This window comes from Aethalodelphis obliquidens, unplaced genomic scaffold, assembly GCF_003676395.1.
Source record: "Aethalodelphis obliquidens isolate GAN/ISIS:26980383/991018 unplaced genomic scaffold, ASM367639v1 scaffold18, whole genome shotgun sequence".
In the NCBI taxonomy this organism is placed as follows: domain Eukaryota; kingdom Metazoa; phylum Chordata; class Mammalia; order Artiodactyla; family Delphinidae; genus Aethalodelphis; species Aethalodelphis obliquidens.
Genome location: NW_020837962.1, coordinates 26,463,322 through 26,484,504, shown reverse-complemented (window position 1 = coordinate 26,484,504; position 21,183 = coordinate 26,463,322). Strand labels below are relative to the sequence as shown.

Sequence of the window (21,183 nt, the reverse complement as noted above, 5' to 3'; positions counted from 1 at the left end):
TATTGATGTATTATTATTTGTAGGTATTAAATACATACTTTCAAACTTGTAGAGGGAATATTTTTTGTTTGTTTTTGTTTCTATTTTGGCTGCATTGGGTCTTCGTTGCTGTGTGTGGGCTTTCTGTAGTTGCAGTGAGCAGCGGCTACTCTTCGTTGTGGTGCACAGGCTTCTCGTTGTGGTGGCTTGTCCTGTTGCAGAGCACGGACTCTAGGTGCACAGGCTTCAGTAGCTGTGGCACGTGGGCTCAGTAGTTGTGGCTCATGGGCTCTAAAGCACTGGTTCAGTAGTTGTGGCGCATGGGCTTAGTTGCTCCACGGCATGTAGGATCTTCCTGGACCAGGGGAACCTGTGTCCCCTGCATTGGCAGGCAGATTCTTAACCACTGTGCTACCAGGGAAGCCCCAGAACATTTCTTCTTTAACCAGAATATCTTCTTCTGCATGTTGTAAATGTGTGAATTTACTTAATTGTCTGGGCTTGTTGCCGTATCTCCAAAAGGAAGATAATAATATGTTACTGACTTAAAGGTACGATATATGGAACTCTGATTGCTCTTGAAGATTCATTATTTTAAAATCACAATATCTCCACACCCATTAAAATAGCTAAAATAAGAAGAAAAAAATGGGTAGTTCTAAGTGAGTGAGGTTGCAGAGCAGTTGTGATTCTCTTACATTCATTGTTGGTGAAAATGTAAAATGGAACAGCCACTTTGGAAAATAGATTGGCAGTTTCGTATAGTGTTAAACATACACTTACATGTGACCCAGCAATCCCACTCCTGGGTACTTAACTAAGTGAAATGAAAATTTATTTTCACACTAAAATCTGTACACTAATATTTGTAGTAGCTTTGTTTATAATCATCAGAAACTGGAAACAACCCAGATGTCCTTCCAACTGGGAATGAAAAAACAAACTGTGGTATATCCATACATTGAAATACTACTCAACAGTAAAAAGGAACAAACTACTGATGAACACATCAGCATAGATGGATCACAAACTGCATCATGCTAAGTGAAGGAAGTCAGAGTCAGACTCAAAAGGCTATGTCGTGTATGGTTCCTTAACATCCAGAGGTTGGGTGGGATTTAGAGGAGGGGCTGACTGCCAAGGGACAGCGTGAGAGAGATTTGGGGGTAATGGAACTGTTTTATGTCTTGATTTGTGTGTTGGTAACGTGATTGTATGCATTTTTCAAAACTCATAGAACTGTATACCAGAAAGAGTGAATTTTACTATATGCAAATAAAAAACAGGGATTTAATCCTCTTGATTAATAAAACCAGCTCTGCCTCTGAGTCCAGCCACTGGAGAAGCCTGAATGTCCTAGGAGAGTGAGCACATCTGTGTCTTAGTTCCTCATTTCAGTTTACTTCAGTTGCTGGGGTTTCCTTGCGAGACTTAGTCTTGCTTCAGGTAGTACTCGTAGACTTTGATTCCGAGGTCAGAAGTAGCAATGGCAGAAAACCATCCCACATTCTCCCAGAAGCTGTTTCAGAGGGATCCTGCCAGCTGGTTAGCCTAGTTTGGTGCCGGTGGTGGTGCTGACAAAGACAGAGAACTTGTTAGAGTTGTAGATAAATCAGCTGCTTTAGTTTGTTCATAAAATCAAATGCAGATGAACAGGAAACAGAATCAGAGCAGGCTGTTGTCCATACAGATTATTCTAGACTGTGCATTTGGAGCCCATCTATTCAATATGGTACCTGTGTCAGGGCCTTGGCCTCAGCAGCCATGTTCTGGGTCTTGAAGAGTTTGTAGAGTTCAATTCCATCAATAAAAACCCAACTTATTGCCATATCCCAGTGTATTGGGCTCCAGTGGGCCAGCTGGTGATGTAATTTCTCATAGAACAAGTGGTTGACCAGTTGTCTGTGACCAAAAAAAGTGATCCAACAAACATAAACACCGGTCTGAAATTTACATAATTCATAACAAGAGAACTTAAGGCATTGAGTGGTTCTTGTAAACTGTGCCATACTCTTTATTTATTTATTTTTTCTATTTTCACTTGCTGACTGGAGGATGCATTTTATGTTTATGAAAGATGTGACTACATAAAGGTTTTTGAGGTCATGATTCTCTGGTCAAACCAGCTCTGTTTCCATTTTTCTAGACTCTTTTGTGTCCTCTGCCTTAGGGGTACCTGCTTCTCTCGTACTTAGCTGTCTCAAGAGTGCTATAAATCTAGATTGATCCTGAAACCAGCTTCCTACCAGCAGATTAGAAGTGAAGCGCAACAGATTAAAATGAAATATTTTTCTCTCTGGCATTACTCTAGAGCAACAACTCGAGTTTCTGCTGTTACTATTCTTAGCTTAATTTGCACACATCATTTTCTCTATGTGCCTCCTTACTTGAGTGCAGAAATAGAGGAGAAGGGAGAGGACAGTAATTGATCACCCACCTTGGATTGGGGAATGTGATAGGCACTTTTCGTGTATTATTCTGTTTAACTTCACAACAATGAGTCAGGTAGATAATTTTGCTACTTTACAAACAAGGAAGCTAGGGCCAAGAGAGGTTAATTGACTTGTATTCTCAAAGATAGGTCTCTCTCATTCCAAAACCCACTCTTTTTATACCTCAAGGCTCCATTTGGGAATAGGATTTCCTCATCTCGTTTCCACCTTCTCTGAAGGATGGAGACTGCAGTGGTCTTTTGAGATTGAGCCCTGGGCTCCTTATCATACCTGGTCTGAGAACCAAGTCTGCTCTCTGTTTTACTTTTCAGAGTCCCAAGAGATTTGGCCTAATTTTATGTATTTTTCAAAGTTTCCATCACACACTTATCACCTGTTTCTTTCTCCTCCATGACTGACTGAGGAGGAAAATTGAATCTCTGAGTTTCATGGCCACAAGGCTTTCTTATTTAAATCATCGCACTTCTAATCACCACGGGGAAATACGAAAGCAAAGAGAGAGAGAAAAAACCCAATAGGAAAAGTTACAAAGATTCAAAAATAGTTTAAAATCTTAATCCTTGAGCCCAGTCTATGTGTTATAGCTCTTGAAATTCTTCTTAGGAATTATTTCTTAGAAGATACTAGAAGTCTCCTTAATAGGGATTAGTTATTCATTTGTATCTTGGATCTGTGGTCCAAAACAAATTCAGGTTGGTACCAGTGATGAAATTTTCTCTCCCAGCCGATCATATTTTCCAGTGACTGTCTAAGCTCTAAGGGTTTCATTATAAACCTGCCCTGGGAGAGACTTCCAGAAAGCAAAGGTGTTTCAATGTTAGTTTGTGTCACTGGAGGGGGTTGGGAAATGGATATTAGGCTCAGTCTGAAGCATTTTTGCTACCCAGTACCTGGAGTCAGAGCCACACGTGGGAGTTGAAATATTCTCTGAATGTAAACTACACACTGGATTCCAAAGACTTAGAATGCAAGAAGAAGAAAAAAAAAGGAATTTTAAACCACCTCAGTAATTTTTCTATCAATTACATGTACCTCAATTATATAAGAAAATTCTGCAAATACTGGGTTAACTCTTATTAATATTAAATTCACATTTTTAAACTTTTAATTCTCAGACTATAATAGATTCACATGCAGTTGGTACCGTCTTACACAACCTAGGTATAGCATCACAACCACAAAATTTATATGGATACAGCCCACTGACCTTATTCAGATTTTACCAGATTTACATGTACTGGTGTTTGTGTGTCTCTGTGTGTGTGTGTTTAGTTCTGTGCAAGTTATTCACCTGTGTAGGTTGATATGACCACCACCACTGTCAAAATACATAAGAATTCTATTGCAAGGATCAGGTTTGCCAGATACTGTAGCCATAGCCTACCTCCTCTCCTCCCTAACTACTGGAAATCAGTAATCTGTTATCCATTTGTGTACTTGTGTCATTTCAAGAATGCCATACAAATGGAACTATATAGTTTGTAACCTTTTGAGATTAGCTTTTTTTGCTCAGTAAAGTTCCCTGGAGATCTACCCAAATTATGTTACCAAGAGTTCTTTCCCTTTTTATCGCTGAGTAGTATTCCTTTTCTTTTTACCTTTTTAATAGTGCTCCTGGAAACTAAAATTACATATGTAACTCACAATTGTGGTTTTCATCATATTTCTATTGGACATTACTGGTTAAAGTTCATGCTTGTTGGAAGTAACCAAAAAGCACATTTCTGTTGCATTTTCATTGAATTTCAGGCATCCTGTGCTAAATGGTGCATTTTGTTCTGCCAACTCTGAATCAAGGCAACAGTACCTTTTAAAATCATTTCAGGAGAGTAAAGTCATCTCATTGTCTCTCCCACTCCCCTCCTCCCACCCTTTTTTCTTTTTTGGTCAGTTCTCAGTAAGAAAACCTTTGTATTTCTATCCACAAAAGAAACTTTTCATAAGGTTAGGCATCAAGGAGGGGTTTCTTGCAGCTGCTGCCAGTGGTATTTGGTGCACTGGTTTGAGACTAATTAAATGGCTCATATTTATCTGATATTTTCCCCCTTGGGAGACTCAGAAACATTTCTTTTTTTTTAACTTAAGCTTCAAAAAGAAACCAGCTCAGTTAGCTTATGATGGGAGAAAGAAGCAGGACACAGGGACACTTCAGAGCAGATTAGAACTGAGGTAAAGGATAATACCATTTTCAATTAAAATTGCCTGGGGAAATAAGGTAGGCAGAGAATAATTACCTGGGTTGGCACACATCCAAGTTTCTGAAACTAAGACCCTGTTTGAATGTTCTGAGGGATCACTGACGACCACAGGCAGCCAAGGACTTTGAGAATTATGTCTGATCTCAAACCTATTTGAGTGTTCTGGCTGCAGTGCATAGCAATTTTAAGTCAAATTATGTGGCTTGAGAAATTCTACCAAATAAAACTTGGGAAAAACTAAGACCTCTCCCAAATAAGCAACTCCAGAAAGCATCAGATTAAAGGGAGGTTTCTCTGACAAAATACATTTATACTTCTGTAGTTTCTGCTCTGTGCCCACCAGGGCAATGGAGCCGAGATGGAACCATAGGAGAACATAAAGAGGACTGATTAAAGAATAGTTCTAATCACTCACCTCCTCACAGAGAGGACCCTGGGTGGTAACAGTCCTTGGTCAGCGCCTTGCTGGTACCAGGAGCAATCACTGAGTAAATGCCAACTGACACGTGAGCTTGTCCAACCTAGCTGTGGAAATGCATCGTTGAAAGCAAGTGTTCCTTTTCTATTTATTTATTTTTTAATTGAAGTATAGTTGATTTACAATGTTATGTTAGTTTCTGGTGTACAGAAAAGTGATTCAATTATATATATATATACATATAATTTTTCACGTTCTTTTCCATTATGGTTTATCACAGGATATTGAATATAGTTCCCTGTGCTACACAGTAGGACCTTGTTGTTTATCTATCTTATATATAATAGTTTGCACCTGCTAACCCCAAACTCTTAAGCCATCCCTTCCCCACTCGGAAATCAAGAGTTCCCTTAATACAGATATCAGGATGTGCCTCCCACCCCCACTCCACTTCCACCTCCACCTCCAGCTCCGCCTCCAGTGACCTATTATTACAACTGCTAAGCCTGTGTTTCTTGGGGTCTGTGCTGCTGATGGCACCCGATGCCATGATGACCCTGCTTTGGCTGGGTGGAACTGATGGAAAAGGTTGGAGGGTATTGAACTACAGGTTTTTCCTTTCTCATTACCTAAAGAAAGGCTCACTTTCTTCTCTATAGTAGGAAAGGGAGCCAGTGGTTTCTATTCTTTGCTTCTAGTGTTAGCTTTTGCTTTGTTGCTATCTTTTCATAATCTCTCAATTTCAAATGTAGGACAATGGAAAAGGGTTTGGAAGGAATGAAAAAGAGAAAGAAGGAATCAATCACAGTTTTCATCTCTCCTCTTCCAAATAAGGATATAGGGGGTTAAGGAATGCCTGGATTATTTTCTTTTTTAAGAAGTCTTCATAGGCTTGCTTGGACAAGGCTGCTGCTGGCACATGGGGTGTCTTTATGCAAATTATAGAGTCACACCCCTTGGCAAGGCTGCAGCCCCAACTCTCACCCCTTGGCCTTGGATGTGAACCAGATCTATTTGAGTGCAGTGCCTAGGTGCTTGGCCACCACCTTGTGCTGTATGATAGGTGCAGGAAGCATCCCTATTTCACAACATGGAAACACAGATAAGTGCACAGACAGCTATGGTTTTAAGAGGAAGAGTCCACGGTTTGAATTCACACGCCTTTTCTTACCACGTGACTCTGGCTCAGTAATATAACTACCCTGTGACTCAGTCTCCTCTTTTGTAGAAAGTTTCTGCTACATGGAGTTTGGTGAGATTTAATGAGTTAATATACATGAAACACTGAGAGCAGCACCTGGACTTAGTAATTTCTCATTAATTGGTTATTATGCCATGAGCTAGTGACTATATTAAGCATGCTTTTAATTATTTTTATCCTTTTCCTTCAACTGTTAGTGTGGTTATGTATACATTGCCTCTATGTAATTTCCAAATAGCCAAGTCTGTTGAGTGAAAAGCTGTTAAATTGGTTGAGACCGTGTAGAAAATATAACAATTTAATTTAAAAAATTTTAGTGCATGATGGTATTTGGATACTTAATTTTTTTTTTTTTTTGGTCCTTCTAGGTATTAGTTATGTATCTGTTTTCTTCTTCTTTTCCTTCTTCTCCTTCTTCTCCCCCTCCTCCTTCAGAATATCAATTTTCTGCACATCTAATTTCATAAGGTCAGTTTAAGTTCAAGAAGAGAAGCATCTCATATACATCTGGAAGTTGGCAGAGTACATGCATTCTTAGGGTTAGAGCATTAGCTACTCTAGTGATAAATGGGAGAACTGTTACAAAGCTACTCGCTGGGTTTAACTTCCATACATCCTGTCTGTTGGCCAGTTAGCCTGCCTTGTGACATGATGTCAGCTCCCAACCTGAGAAAAAAAAAATGCATACAGACAACAAATGCATGCAGCAATTAGATACTAGGTATAGCAGGCAGAATTCTTGTATGGCCCCAGGACTCCTACCCTGGTGACTGTGACCTTGATGGATGTCACTCCTGTGATGAGGTTATGTTAGATGGTGCAGCTGACTTGCAGAATGAGCTTTTCTTTGGTTGGCCTGTCCTAGTCAGCTGAGTCTCTAGTAGGGACTAAAGAAAGATTCAAGGAGAGAGAGGGATTCCATGAGGGGGAGATTGTCCACCGCTGGCCTGGAAGAGGTGGGGCTGTGAGGCAAGGAGTGTAGGTAGCATCTGGGTGCTTGGCTTGGCACCCTGCTGACAGCCAGCTGGGAACGGCCCCCAGTCCTATGACTGTAAGGAAGTGAAACTGGCCAACAACCTGCCTGAACTTGGAAGTGGATCATTCCTCAGGCTCCAGAAAGGAAGGAAGCCTACAGAGACCTTGATTTTAGCCTTGTTCAACAGAGAGCCCAGCAGCTGGACCCAGACTTCTGACCTACAGTACCAAGAGCTACTAAATTTGTGTCCAATGCACGAGGGAAACCAGACAAAAGAAGGTAGCTAGGTAATTGCAAAGCCATTGCCACTATTGAGAGAAAAAAAAATGACACTCATAAAATGACTCATAATAAACTCCTATAAAGAGCCCCCAGTTAACCATTTTAGATCCAGTTAGCCACAGTAAATGACAGATCTGGATCGAGGCAGAGCTTAGAATGGTTTCTCAAACTGGCAGTTTTAGACTTTAGGGAGGGGCAGAGGAATGACGAAATTGCTCCCTTGCTAGACATTTATTGCACGATGGTAAAGGGAAAATGCGCAGACTAGGAAGGTGGACTCCCCTTCTTTCCATGCTCGTCAGCATTGCTGACTGTGGTTTCATTTGGGGGGGCTCGCTAACCCAGTGCAAGGAGAAGAGCCAGAGAACATGGGTGAGGGGCCATCTCGTGGGAGTGACCAGGAGGAGGCGCTGTGGGGACCTGGCAGACCCAGACCTTCTCAGGAGCGACAGCCACCTCTCAGCTGTGGCTGGCATACAGGCGGCTCTCTGGGTCCCTGTTGCCCAGTCTTCCAGATTTCCAAGAGATGCTGGGGTTCCGATATTTTATATGAAATCTCCCGTTATGCAAGTGTTAACAATCAGCTCAAATGTTCAAAGATCACCGTAGGGAAATGTAAACAGGTATGTGGCCACATCAGGCCCTCGGCAGCCTCTCTTTCAGAGCAACTCAGAGGAGAGAGTTATGTGAGCAGTTTGGGGTTTGGGGTGTGAGCTCAACTTGGACAGTGGTTTCTCTTGCTTGGTCACTGTCATGTCCTCAGAGCCAAGGACAGTGTCAGGCCACAGGGTTTGCTCAGTATATGCTTGTGGAATGGCTCTGAGGAGATGTCAATGTGTGCATACTCTTATGTGAAAGTATCAAATGTGATTGCTTTGGCAAAATGAGTTTCAAAGATCCTATTGCTTTCTTTTTTTAATATAACTATAGTTGACTTACAATATAGTGCTAGTTTCAGGGTACAGCAAGGTGATTTATATATATATATATATGTGTGTGTGTATATATATATATATATATATATAGAGAGAGAGAGAGAGAGAGAGAGAGAGAGAGAGAGATTCTGAGATGGGTGTTAACATTATGTACGTCTTACAGATGAGGAATGATCTCAGAGAGGTGAAGTCAGCTGCTTGAAGACCACTCGGCTGGTAAAATGACTGTTCTCGGCTTTCTCTGATAGCCAGGCTTCTGCCCTTCTACGTGTTTGCTGCTCAGGGTGTGCTCTAGAACCAGCAACATCAGCACCTCCCGGGAGCTTGTTAGAGCTGCGGAATCTCTGGTCTCAACCAGAATCTGCTGATAACTTTGGTGATTTGTATGTATGTTAAGTTTCAGAAGCATTGTCCTACCCCGTGGGTTTCTAAACTTGGATCATTCCTGAACCACTTCTATGGATTTGGCGAAATCTTTCACCTGAACTTATTACTCATCTTTTCTGCTTAAATATATTCACTTAAAAAGAAAAGATAACTGATAAATAACTGGTAACATGATAATGTTACTATAGTAAATAGCCATTAGTATATTTATAGTGATATGATTAATTTCAATAGAGACCTGATATCATTTTCCATAAATAGAAGTTGCATTAATGTATATGCACTGTACATTCTCTCTCCGTGTACCATGGTAAAATACATATATTTTACATGTAAGCTGTACCATGAATAAAAACTGTACTGTAATAAACTGTAAAATATCTGTGGGCCATCAGTGGGAGTGTGTTCCATTTGGAAACAATACTATGGTAGATTGTAAAGATGGCCGCCAAGTTTTTCCCTCCCTGTATCCATGCCCTTAAAGGGTGCAAAGTCCCATCAAGAAATGGGGCTCTCTCTTCATCCTTTGAATCTGGGCCTGACCACGTGGCTTGCTTTGCCCAATGCTACGTTAGCACATGTGACACAGCAGAGGCTTGAGAAATGCTTGTGCAGTGGGATCTACACTCTTGCCATTCTTACCAACTTGAGATCATTGTGTGAACCAAAATAAATATTTGCTAATTTAAGCCACACAGGTTTGAGGTGGTTGGTTACACTGCAAAAACTCACTAACATAACTGTTTTCTAACATTCTGTTTGTTTGCAAAACAATAATTTTCCATGTTCAGTAGCAGATCACAGTGAAATGATCTCTGTTTTGATTCAGTCTTTCCCAGTTATTCTTCACTTGAAAACAAAATTTCAATATTGAATATCTTGGGAAGAGCACTGAATGCTAGTCCTTTGTGTTCAGTATATAGATTCATAAAATTAGGCCTCGTAATGTAAACCTCAGATATTTGTAGGTTTTTTTCCCTCCACTAAGAAATAAAAACTTCACACTTGGCTAAAGCTCCTCATTGCTTTGAAATAAGACTATATCTCAAGCACTGTGGCATCTGTCATTAGTGGTACTTTGCAGGCATACGCTCTTCTTTGGCAAAGGTAAAATATAATTGTATGTATTTCCCATCACAAGAAATCCCATGGAGAATTACAATAGTTTGTCTCGTAAAAATGTAAATGTTCACTACTTACTGTTTTCTTGGAGAGTGTAAGTAAGTATTTTGTCATTTTTGAAAGAAGCCAACTAATATTCACTGGCAAACTTACTGAAAGATAACCTTTTTTTTAACTGCTTTAATGAAATATCATTTACAAAACATAAAATTCACCCACTCGCAGTGTATGATTTAGGGGTTTTTAGTATATTCACAAAGTTGTGCAACCGTTTCTACAGTCTAATCTCAGAACATTTTCATCACCCCGAAGAGAAATCCCACACCCCTGAGCGTCCACTCCCCACCTTCTCTGCCCCTCCAGTCCCGCACAACCACTAATCTGCTCTCTATCTCTGTGGATTTGCTTATTCTGGACATTTCATATCAATGGAGCCATATAATATGTGGCCTTCGTGAGTAGCTTCTTTCATTTAGTATAATTTTTTTAAGGTTCATCCATGTTGTCGCATGTATTCATGTTGCATTCTTTTTATTGCTGAATAACAGTCTATTGTATGGACATATCACATTTTTTAATCCATTCATCAGTTGATGGACATTGGGATTATTTCCACCTTCTGGCTGTTATAAATAATGCTGTCACGAAAAATGTACATGAAAATTTTTTGTTTGTGGACGTGTATTTTCATTTCTCTTCGGTACATAACTCGGAACAGAATTACTGAGCCATATGGTAATTCTATGTTTAACCAGTTGAGGAATTGCCAGGATATTTTCCAAAGCAGCTGAAGCATTTTATATTCCCACAAGCAATGTAGGAGGGTTCTGATTTCTCCAAATTCTCACTAACACTTTTTCTAATCTGTCTTCTGATTATAGTTATCCTAGTGGGTGTGAAGTAGTATCTCATTGTGGTTTTGACTTAATTTTCTCTTATGGTTGAACATCTCTTTATGTATTTGTATATCTTCTGGGGGGGAAATGTCTATTCAGATTATTTACCCATTTTTAAATTGAGTTATTTGTCTTTTTATTGTTAAGTTATAATAGTCCTTCTTAAAATATTCTGGATATAAGTCTCTTATCAGATACGTGATTTGGAAAAATCTTCTGTTTTCTGGGTTGTCTTTTCACTTTCTTGATGATGACCTTTGAAGCACAGAAGTTTTTAATTTGGTGAAGTCCAATTTATTCATTTATTCTTTCGTTGTTTGTGCTTTTGGTGTTATATCTATGAGACCATCGCCTAACCCATGGTCACAAAGATTTGTTCCTATATTTACTCCTAAGAGTTTTATAGTTTTAGCTCTTATATTTACATCTATGATCCATTTTGAGCTATTTTTTGTGTATGGTGTGAGATAGGAGTCCACTTTCATTCCTCTGTGTGTGGATTTCCAGTTGTCCCAGCACTATTTGTTGAGTAGACTATCTTTCCCTCTTTAATAGTCTTGGCACCCTTGTTGAATGAAAAACAGCTGTTGTTTATACCAGCACTAATAGGATCTGAGATTTGGGGATTTTGTGTAACTATTTATTAGGTTTCTGTCTACATTATAGAAAACTATCTTTCCTCTTTTGAAAGACCCGTGCACACACAGAGACACATAAACACACAGAGAGTCATAGAGGCCTATTCACAGACACACACCCACACACACTCACTCATCTATTCAGTCTCTCCTTTACCAAAGACCCATTTACACCCTTCAACACCTAGAGTAATAATACTAGGATGAAAATGTTGGTAGGTTGAGGCCTTGATTCACATATGACCACAACACTAAGTCAGTTATAGTAGTTTGCCCACTATATGCCAATAGCTAAATAATTCATGACAAACTGTTTTTACTGCTTCACCTCTTTGTAGTTAAGTATTTCTTTTTTTTTTTAACTTTTTTTTTTTAAGATTTAATTTTATTTTTATATTTTTGGCTGTGTTGGGTCTTTGTTGCTGCATGTGGGCTGTCTCGAGCTGTGGCGAGCGGGGGCTACTCTTCATTGCAGTGCACGGACTTCTCACTGCGGTGGCTCCTCTTGTTGCGGAGCACAGGCTCTCCGCACAAAGGCTTCAGTAGTTGCGGAACACATGCTCAGTAGTTGTGATTCGCGGGCTCTAGAGAGCAGGCTCAGTAGTTGTGGCGCACGGGCTTAGTTGCTCCGCAGCGTGTGAGATCTTCCCAGACCAGGGATCGAACCTGTGTCCCCTGTGTTGGCAGGCAGATTCTTATCCACTGCACCACCAGGGAAGTCCCATGTAGTTAAGTATTTCAACATTGGCTTTCCCAAATGTTGCAGTATCCTAGCCATGAAGCAGAAAGGCTTATGGAACAATGCACCAGTTTTATGCTGGATAGTCACTTAGGGAATTATAGAAGGAAAGCAAAAATGTGTCCAGTATTTAAATCTATGGTTATAGAAGGACATGGGTAGCAAGTGGTTTCTCAAAACGAGGAGCATGGTATAGCAGGGTTAATTAATTATTGACCTTTTTTGGAACTCGTCTTGTTTTACAGTCCCAAGAGACATAAAACATTTTTAACTTCCCAGCTCTAGGCGGGGCACTTAATAATTCACCTTTTCAATGAAGCTGTGGGGAGGCACTATCTCGGTGCTGGGGATATACTTCATGGTTCTAATACACACATGATCCCTGTCTGCATGGAATTTATAGTCTCATATTAATACATCACTACCAGTATAAATGTAATATTGAAACTATGGTAAATGCCATGGAGGGGGTAGTACCATGGAAGCTAAACATTGGTCAGGGTGCCTGGGTTTGAATGCCAGCTTTGTGTAATTCTTGAATAGACACCCAACTTCTCAGTTTTCTCTTCTATAAAATGGGAATAATCACAGTACAAACATTTTAGAGTTTTTATGTCGATTAAATATGATGATGCAATCCATGCTTAAAGCTGGGTCATAGTAAATATTTACTAAACAGTGAAGTAATGGGAATTCCCTGGCAGTCCTGTGGTTAGGACTCCATGCTTCCACCACGAGGAGCCTGGATTTGATTTCTGGTTGGGGAACTAAGATCCCACAAGTCTCACAGCGCGGCCAAAAAAATAATAATATAAAATAAATAAATCAGTGAAGTATGTGTAGATGATGCTGTATATTCTCTATTTCTATATACTTAAAATGGAATGTTTATTTCCATAGGAAGTTTAGATGAATTGGATTCTTGTTTTTTCAATTTTAATTGTAAAAGTAATATGTTTTGTGATAAAATATTGCGTAATTGTTCAACGTTAGGTTAAAATGCAAAGGCCCTTTTTACCTCCCTACAGTACCAGTTCTCCAGAGGTAGCCCGGTTGAGTTTCTTGTTATCCCTTCAAATATGTTCTCTGAATATAACAATATTCATGTCTGTGTTTTTACACCTAGATTAGTGAGGTTTGTTTTAACACACTGGGGTCATAGTACACGTATTACTACATTACTTGAGGTTTTAAAAAGTAATACTATGACCTGAGAATTTTTTTCCATGTCTGTCTATATAGACCCAAGTCTGCTTTTTTTTTTTTTGTAATGACATATTTTTCATTTGTGGATGTACCTTTCTACCCGGGACTTTACTGTGGACATCTCCATAAATAAATGATGACCTTGGGAAAATCCCAGTTCAGATTTTACAGACATCATTTTTCCATATTTCAATTGCCAATTTTTCTGCCTCTAACTTCTTTCCAAATGCAGATGGGCTTCCTCTTACTTCTATGTACTTCTGACACCACCTGGAACTATGCCACTCCCCCACCCAACACAAAATCTTGGAAAGATCTTGAATTCTAAATTCAATGTTAAGTCCAAAACTACATAACAACTTGTTAATGAAGGCAATACAAAAACACACACCAAAAATAGTGACTATTTGTACATAGATATAATTTCATTGTAAATCTTTCCTATTCAGCACTGCTCTTCTTTGAAAGATTTCTTAAAATTACTATCAGTTTCCCTATCAATCAGGGAAAGATCATTATATCTACTTCTAGAACATTTTGGATATCGTTGTTGTTCAATTTCTGCTTAATTATTTTGATAGGTTAAGAGGTTGAATTGTAGATCAGCAGCTTAGTAGAGAGAGTGTATAAACCCTATAGGCTGGATGTAGCACTAAGATTTCTGATTTGATGATTGTCTGTTTTTGTCATCCATTTAGAAACTAATGTCACTAATTTATTAATGTCTCTTTCTCATGTGTTTTAAAGAATATTATAGGCTTTGATTTTGAAGTGCAAAGGGCTGTTTCTTTCCATGAGAATTCTAAATTTCCTTCACATTGATTTTTCTCTGATCTGTGTCCTTCCTCCACAGAGGACAGTGCTGTGATTTGACTAAGTGGACGTCACCTTCAGTCAGTCCCCAGCCATCTGGTAAGTACTCTGCACACAGTGGGTAAGTTGCTAGATGTGGGGTTCTAGAACTTTCGGTCTGTAAAATGAATCCCTTCATTCACACTGATGTCCCATCTGAAATGCCTCTCAAAACTGATTCACAGATGTTTTCCTTGATGTGGTGGAGTGTTCAACTCCTGGCATTTTCTAGATTCAAATTTATTCATTCCACCAACCTTGGGTACTTCATTTTCTGCTGGATTTTCTGTTTGCCGTCTGTGGGAGTATTGCCTGCATTTAGTAAGCATCAGATATTAAGTTGCTGTTTTCTGTAATTCTTTCTGAGGAGAAATGTATGTGACTTGTTTTTAATCTTATGCACATTTTGTTTAAGAAGATCCTCACAGATGGGAAAAATCATTGTCAGTTGTCGTACACCCTCCATTTTATGGCAACTACCTATAAGGATGCTGTAATTAAATCCTTCCAATGTTCCTCTAAAGTTCCATTTTACAAATCTTTAAAGAAAAACTAAAATGGAAATCTAAAATATATATGCACAGTTCTTTTTATTTATAAACCATAACTTGCCTATGCTTTATTCAAGAGCCAGAATCCTAGCAAATGTTCTTTTCTGACCCCTTTGTCAAATTGCTATTTTCTACTTGGTGTTATAAGTAAAACATTTGGAGTATGTGTCATTTCTTACTTCAAAGGACAAGAAGTCGTTTTATAGTGATCACAAGGAGAAGATAACCAGCAACTTTGCTGTTCATCTCGATAAGTGAACTCCAGGTTCCAGGCATTTAAAATCAATATTATTTTCTTCTCCGTGTTTCATGTCATGTCAGATATTCCATCATCTTCTGGCAGGGCCCGTGGCTGATTTTCTTCTGGCCTTTCTGTGAGGGGAGGGAAGAATCACACAGCCCAACGCTTCTCCAAGTGATCAGTATTTAATGATGACACAAGACTATCAAGAAAGTAGATTTATTATTAAATGTTCCTACTTATTTTTAGTCAAGTGCAGTATATTTTACTGTTCCCCACGGATGACTCATAAACCATGTCTTAGCAGGCAAATCGGAGTAGGGGGTGCTGAATAATTCAGTAGGGACTTTAAATCAGTGTAGACACAATGTCTGATTTTTACTCTTTTTTTAAAAACTGTTTTTCTGGACTATCCACTTTCTCTGTACAATAGTTGTATTATCCTTAAAAAATAAGTCATTGTTTATCAGCTGAATTATAAATTGTCCCTATAAAGAATTAGGTACTTAGTGAAAATAAACACTTGATTTAAGAGTCCAAAAGAAAAAAAAAAACAGAGCTTAGAAGTTATTTGTTCTATATTGTAAGTTCCAAGAATGATTTCCTCTATATTAAGTGGTATAAATGCCATGCGTTTGATTTTACAAAGACTTTAGATGGCATTGGGTCCTGGGACAGCTAACATAGTATGTGGGCTACTCTTCCATCCCCACACCTGTTAGGACTTGATGGGACCTGGTGTCCCACATGTCACCAGGTTGGTTGATTGTTATCTTTATGTTAGGCTTGCCCTTTTCCCAAAGAGAGAATTCTTGTGTATTTCGTGCTATCCTCTCCTAAAACTAAAAACATCCCACTCTAGCAACATTCAATTGTTGGATACCTTTTATGATGAGGTTTTTTTTTAAATAGAAGTGAAATCGGGTTCCTTTATAATGTCTTCCCATATTTAAAATGGGGACTATCTAGACCCTGGCATCTGAACCTTTCTGGTTTCATCTTGAAAGCCTGCTTTATTTTGCCATGATTCCAACAGTGGGCTGTACATTAGTTCTAAGTGTTTTTTTTTTTTTTTTAGGACTATTACATCCACAGTAGGCATTCAGAATATATTTTAATCCCTTAATGGCAAAAGGTGTATTTTAGATTTCTCTTATTTATGTTACATTCAGCTTAGCTTTCTATCAGTGTTAAAATAGGAAATATTTATAGAAAACAAAATGAGATGAATTATCTTCACTCTTAAATTTCTAGCTTCTGAATGACTCTTCGTAAAGAGGAATTTATTAGCCTAGTTAAACCAAAGGCTGTCTTCAAGTTTCATGAAAAGAAAGAAAACAACCCTTGATACCTACTGCCCTGTTTTATTTCAGTTTGGAAGGTAGACTCTTTTTGGGGGGAAATTTACCTAATGTTGGGGTGCTTTCTTGTTTTCTGAATGACTTGAAATTGTTTTTATTAAATATTGATTATGTACAGAATTGATAACATCAGTGTCAGTTATGAAGCTCACCAAACTTTAAGCTGACTTCTCTTTATTTTTACTTCTACTTTGGAGCCTTACACGCTACCCTTAACTTCTTTCACACCTGGAGATATATATGCTGTGCCAGTTATTAGCATCTTTTTTCTAGGGCTAAGACCTCTGTTCTAGGGCTGCTGCAATGCTCTTTAGGAACAAAGATACTTCTTGCTTATTAAACTGTGCAGTTATTTTAAATACTTAAGTGTTATAGAAACTTATCTGAGGTACAAAAACAACAATAAGCCGCAGAGCACAGGGAGATCAGCTCGGTGCTTTGTGACCACCTAGAGGGGTGGGATAGGGAGGGTGGGAGGGAGGGAGACGCAAGAGGGAAGAGATATGGGGATATATGTATATGTATAACTGATTCACTTTGTTATAAAGCAGAAGCTAACACACCATTGGAAAGCAATTATACTCCAATAAAGATGTTAAAAAAATAAAGCCACACACACACACAAAACAATAAGAATCCGGTTTCACATTTTCTTAGGGTCCATTCATACATCACAAAATTCTTGGCTTGGGCTTCCCTAAGCAGATCTGAGGTGGGATTTTTGCACAAGTGTTTTATTAAGGCAGTGCTCCCAAGAGAACTAGGGAGTTGGGGAAGGTAAGGGAGAAGGAGGGGGCCAAGCAGAGGGGTGGTTCGGGCAATGTCCCTGCCTCAGCCTGACCCCTGGGGGAGCTCTGGAGTGTAATTGCTCCTGAGAATCTGTTCCTTCTGCTAAAGGTAAGGAGCTGGGCTTTCCCATCCCTGCCTCAGCCATTGGCTATGGGCTGGTGGGAGAGGGGCTGTAAACTGGGGAGCACTTGACTCTGCATCTGCAGGTGAAGCAGCTCTAGAAGTTGAAGGCTGTTCCTCTTAAGAAATTTGCTAGTGCCATCTTTAGAAGCAAAACACAGAAAAGCTGGGAGGTGGGCATGCAGGACAGTTAAAAGGTACCCAGTGATATCTGAACAAGACACTGGAGTGTCTTCTCTACCTAGACACATGTTCTCTTACTCACTTCCTCACTCATGCAGGCACATTTTTCATCCCTTAGGCCTTTTCCTGGTGCAAGTTTACATACTTTCGGAAGCTGTATAAATTCATTTTCTTCCCTTGAATAGATCATAAGTTACTACGTCAAATATCTAAGTCCTAAAGTGATTGCACCTATGTAATTTTCAGTGAGTGAGACACCTAGGTAATTTTCAGTTAGTAGAATTGCTACATATATTAGAGTTAAAAAAATAAATAAAATCTGAAATTTCAAAGCTTTCCTTATATGAATTTCATCATGGATAATGATTTCAGTGTCCTGAAAAAGAAGCAAGGATACCGTGTGACTGTATGGTTGGCATTTATTCTTGCTAGAAACATTTCCAAGCATAAATATTAACTCTGTTATTTTTCATTCTCACCTCTTTTAACCATCCTTTTAAATTTTATATCCAAACATTTCACCTTTGCCTTAAAAGTATTTTCCTAAAACTTTTATAGAAATATATGGTGTTTCCTTGGGCACCTTCAACTCAGCATAGCACAAAAGTTTGGTCCAATAGAAAAAGCATGTGAGCAGCATGAATAATTTTAAATTTTCCTATAGCCTCATTTAAAAAGAAAAAAAAAAGAGGTTGTGATAACAGGCTGTACTGGAGGCTGGGAAGTCCAAGATCACACTTGAAATTAATTTTAATAATATATATTTTAGCCCAGCATATGCTAATTCTTATCATTTCAACATTATTAATTATATTTTTACCTTTTTTTTTTTAAGAATTTTCATCTGTGTATATTTTATATTTACAACAGATCTCAGTTCAGACTAGCCTTATTTCAGGTGCTCAAAACCACCTTTGGCCAATGGCACTGTATTGGACAGTGCCACTTCAGAATGTTATAGAAAAACTCTAGGAAGAGGCTTACTTCCTTTAGATAAGACTTTTTGTCAGCACTTTGGAATTTCCCAGCTTGGTAACCCCATTCAATAAAGAAGTGAGGCGGCATTGTTGTCCAAAGAAAGTGAGCTGATCTGTCCTTGATGAGCCATTGCTGCTTCCGTTTGGGACTTAATGCCCTGTAGGCATGAATTATGATTAAAATGATTGGGTTTGGCAGCTAAGATATCACTGATAACCTTGAGGAGTGCAGAATTATAGGGTCACTTTTTGGAAGAAACTGAGTCTTGAATGAAGGGTAGAATGTAGAAAAAATTTGAAAAGGAAAAGAGGGCATCTTAGGCAATGGAAAAAAGTTATATATATATGTATATAATGTGTGTTGCAGGAGAAGGTTCTGGAAGAGCTTGGGTACTTGCATGTAAACTGATGAGGCTGGAGTACTAACTACACAATAAGAAAGGTAGGTAGTGGCTAGTTTGATACCAGGTGTGAAGACTCGGATTGTGCAGTGTATGAAGTGAGGTATCATCATGACCCAGCTTATACGCTGGGGTCTGTTTTAGTTATTTATTGTGGTGTAAGGAATCACTCCAAAATGTAGTGGCTTGAAACAAAAGCAGCCGCCTTTTCACCTCTCACATTTTCTGTGGGTCAGGGGTTCCAGAAGGGCTTCGTTGTGCTGTTCCGGCTTGGGGTCCCTCAGGTAGTTGCATTCAAATGGCATCTGAAGATGAAAGGACAGGAGGCTGGAGCAGCTGGAAGCTGACTGGGCTCTCTCTCTCCATATAGTCTCTTCTTGTCTCCATGATGTCTCCATGATGTCTCTCTTCATGGGAAACTGTGGGCTTCTTCACAGCATGGCGGCTTTAGGGCAGCTGGACTGCTTACGTGGGCTCCAGTGTGATTATTCCTCCTGACGAGGGAGATGCAGATCTTCTTTATGACGTAGCCTTAACAATCATGCTGCATCATTTCCATCACATTATTTGGTTACTGGTGAGTCACAAGCCTGTCCAGTTTCAAGGGAAGGAGACATAAATGCCCACCTCCCAGTGGGAGAATGTTAAAGTCACATTGTATGAAGAGAATGTTGGAAGAACTTCTACCACAGGGGCCCTCTCCAATGCCACTGCTGTACGGATCTTGCCCCCTGTAGCCATACTCTGGGCATGCTCTGGCGTGAACACACCATTCATTCCTGGGCACACTTCTGCACAGTGGCTCCCTTTCCCTCCCTTACCTGGTAAGCTAGACTGGGCAGCCCTTAAGACAACCTGAAGTCTTTTGTTTAGACAGTGACTGGTCAGTACTGGCCTGTCATCCACTTTTTATTATCTTCACTTAATCTTTACTGTTAGAGGCATCCCCAAGGGGTGGGCATGGCCCAGCCTCAAATGTTCTCCTCCCTTTCTTGATTTGTGGAATAATTGAGAGATGAGAGCAAAACCAAAGAGAAGGAAGAAGTTTCTAACCCTCTACTCCCCTTGCCAGAAGGACACCCCTCTACCGCGTAGGGATGTCCCTTCTAAGAGGGAACTAGGTGTGTAATGAGCTTTCACTTACTTTCTCCTCCCTCTTTCCTCTTGCGAAGTCACAACCTTTAACTAGAAAAGATTTAAAATGCCAGCAGTCTTAGAGTTTAGAGGTAAACAGTATTGAACTCTGCAATGTATTTACTGTGAAATACATTAAAAAACAAAACAAGAACTGATGGTTAGAGAGCTGGATAAAAGGCTAGATATTCAAAAAAGCTAGGTGGTGGGAATATGGTTGTTCACTGTAAAAAAAAAAAGAACTTTCAACTTTTCCTTATTTTTAAAATAAAATACTAGAGCAGAAAAGCATAAACCATATAATTATAATGTGATACCTTGGGAAAATAATGTCAGTTTTCTACTGACATCTACTTCAGTAGATGCTGAAGGCTTATCCTGTTTTGCAGGCCAAAGAAAATTTCAGAAGTTTATATTAGCAAAGTTATTTGTCCTTTCTTGTTTGCTGAAAGATTTGAAGAAACTGGAAAAGGTCTAACAGTCCAGTATAGAAAATTTTAGCTGTTGCCCTTATATTTTTTAGTTTCTTCGACCAGGCTTTTCACATGAAGCTTGTGAGTATGCTATTTTTGAAGTCATCATGACATTAAAATTGCTTTTGTGTGACATTTCCCAAGAGTCCTTGTGTGGTCGTGTCAGCAGGAACTTCTTATTCCAAAGAGAGAATTTCTCATCTCCACATGTGTTCCACACACCCCTATTTTGAATTGGGCAGCCTGAATCTTTTCCAGATCTGAAACGTAGATTTTTTTTTTTCCCCGTACAGTGGAAAGGTTTGCATTGTTTGGTCTGTTTCTATAAGAGGGAGAAAAAAATAAATCCAGTTTAGTTCCCTGATCCTTTTTAATTTATCATTTTTTTTTGGATTTATCAATAAAATGTTGAAAGCCAGTGGAAATTGTTGCATTTGAAAGTCCTTGCCTACTTTTTTGAAATGAACAGAGGAGCAGGCATCGTGTCTTCTCTGTCCTCAGGTGGGAAAGGGCAGCTTGCTGAGGCCTGAGGACTAAAATAAAGCCTCCCAGGAAAGGAACCAGCCAGTGACCTTGGGCAGTGACCACCTTGCAGGTCAGCAGCTGCTTCGTTACTTGCCATATTTTGTGGCCTGCGGGGGGAATCAAGTGTCACAAACGCAGGAAGAGAG

General features: G+C 39.3%; 1 protein-coding gene across 1 annotated transcript in view; it reads left to right on the top strand.

The window, feature by feature from the left end:
* The window catches only part of PLCB4 (phospholipase C beta 4), a 420,273-nt gene that overhangs the window by 144,883 nt on the left and 254,207 nt on the right, over nt 1-21,183 (top strand). Inside the window, exon 2 of the mRNA XM_027118190.1 lies at nt 14,284-14,342. The gene's annotated coding sequence lies outside the window, so the exon portion shown is untranslated. The remainder of the gene's footprint in view (nt 1-14,283; nt 14,343-21,183) is intronic.